The sequence below is a fragment of the Geospiza fortis genome, unplaced genomic scaffold (genome assembly GCF_000277835.1).
Source record: "Geospiza fortis unplaced genomic scaffold, GeoFor_1.0 scaffold55, whole genome shotgun sequence".
Taxonomy (NCBI): Eukaryota; Metazoa; Chordata; class Aves; order Passeriformes; family Thraupidae; genus Geospiza; species Geospiza fortis.
The window spans coordinates 4,914,549-4,917,001 of NW_005054308.1; positions in this window are offsets into that span (position 1 = coordinate 4,914,549).

Genomic DNA, 2,453 nt, shown 5'->3' on the forward strand with positions numbered 1-2,453 from the left:
TGGGAGCAGCAGAGGAGATCTGAATCCTGGAGCGAGTCCTCTGTTCTCCCATTGAATTGTTGTTGTCATGAAACTGATTAATCTGGACACTGCAGACAATAAATCCTTTGTGAACAAAATGGACCGGCTTTGTTTACAACAACTGGATGTTTCCATAATCCTCCTGTTAATATTTTCCTTCCAGTGTGAAAACTACACACTTGGAGTTGGGGCTTTTGACACAGAGCAAGTGGAGATGCTGCCGTGTCTGGACCGTGCTGTTGGCAATGTTTCAGAGGGCATCAAAGCAGGAGCCTGCAGCACATCCCACTAACGAGACAAGCCAAGGGGAGGGCAAGGTCCTGCCACAGCCAAATCAGCAATTTCTCCAGAGTTACATGGATGCCTGTCACAGAGCCAGAACTAAATCTTTGTTGTCCAAATTGGCTTTCATTACCTTAACTACACACTTACCCTTCCTATATTATTTCCTATCCTCTTTTACTTGCCAGACATTTAAACAGCACTAAAAGGAGCAGAGCCAGCATGTTGGTGTTGCATTTGCTGCTCTCTATACACGGCTCTGCCATAAATTATGCCAGCAAACCCCTCCATTGGTACATGGAGTAAAGTTTTTGGGTCGTGGCAGAGAACAAAGGATGCTGGGTCATGCATAGAGAGCATATGGAGCTTTCGTTTCACTTCTGAAATACTGTGGTAAACTTCAAAGGAGGACCAACACAGAATTTAACAAAAAAACTGACCCCAGGCACCAGTTGATGTTCATGACTATGGAAATACTCTCTCACTCTCCAGAAACTCTCAAGTACAGAAAGGGCAGCAGTAGCTTGACAAGTGAGTGGTCTTATGTAACAGAGTTTGGGCAAGAAACACTTTCTGAAACTTTACCATAAATTAAGAGGTTCATTTAAAATGACCATTAATAGATAGTGTAATTACTGCTATGGATTCATCAAATTTGTTGCTTGATTCAAAATTTGCTTTAGCATTGACAAGAGTTTGGTCATACTTAATGTTTCAACAAGCTCACTCTTCCATTAGAAACCCAATTATGTGGTTTTGCTTTATTTTCCCCTGTACAAACTCCATCCGAGCATTCCCAGTACAAAACAAGCTTTCCACACTTAACTAAATCTCAGCAAGAGGTTGCACATGATCTTAGGCAGTGCCACAGAAACCATTCCCATCGCTAAGCACATTTATTGGGGTAATTGGAACAGAACCACTGCCACAACCGGCAGGCTAATTCCTGCCTGGAGAACAGACATTAACTAGAGGCTGTGACTACTCCTCCCAGGCATCCCCCCTGGTCTGGTATTCAGGGTTTTCACAAAAATATTTTAACATTTCACTTTTATCGAGGCACATCAATGCAAGCAATTTTCCAGGCAAAAGGACATGCTGTGGTGGTGCCGGCAATACCCTCATCCTAGCTCCAGCAGCAACACACAGCATGGGGAATTGTCTCCCTGTGCCCCCAGCATTGCCTCCATCCCTGCTCACAGCCCCAGAGCTTTCCCAGAGCTCCACACACAAACACATTTTTGCATGATTGAGGCTTCATGGCTGTCATGATTTTAACGCATGTTTTGCACCGCAGTCAGGCCATTAATAAAATCCCAGTGTAAAACCTTCCCCAGATGTCAGAACTGATCACTCAGGGCTGCCCTCCAGCAGCCCCACAAGCCGTGTTGAATCTTGCTGAACTTTATGAACTACTGTTTATACAAATCCAGCAAACCAACAGCGGGATCTTCAAGCATTTCCTATGAGTGATGGAGCCCTTCACATCCCCCTTGCCTGTAAAAAGCCCCAAACCTAAACACCAGAATCGGGGAAAAGATAACCCTGGGATAAAAGTGTAACTTCTCCCAGAGATTTGGTTCAGTTAGGCGCTGAGAAGGGCATCAGTGTGGATAATAGTTCTCCAAGTGGGCGGAATTGTTCAGCACAGAAATATTTATTGAATAATTTCAGAAAACCCCAGGACTGAAAGTGAAGTAACAAGTGGCGGGTCTCCTCTGCCTGCCATAAATCAGTTCTGCGCTGCCAGACCACAATAGTCTGTGACAGAGAGTCCAGATAGCGGGGATCATGTTCATAATTTCTAACAAGGAAATTATGGTCCATTAATTCCCAAGACAAATAGTTAAAGTACTCGGGTTACCTGTGTCAGTGAATAGAACAAGGGAAAATTTCATGTCCTCTAACCTTCGACTGCCGGCCCTTCACCTGGTGCTAATCAAGGTGGGATCTGCCACGCCTCGCCCTACGCCTGATTAATGGGAACGGCAGCAAAAAGTGGAGAGTTTGGTAGAAGGGAGTAAGTTTTCTCGGAGAGGATGAGGAGCCGGTGACACACGGAGCGAACCCGGCGGCGGAGCGGGTCCGGAGCGCCTTCCCCGATCGTGTCCCCCCGGCGCGGAGTGGCCGGTCCTGCGCGCCGCCCGCGG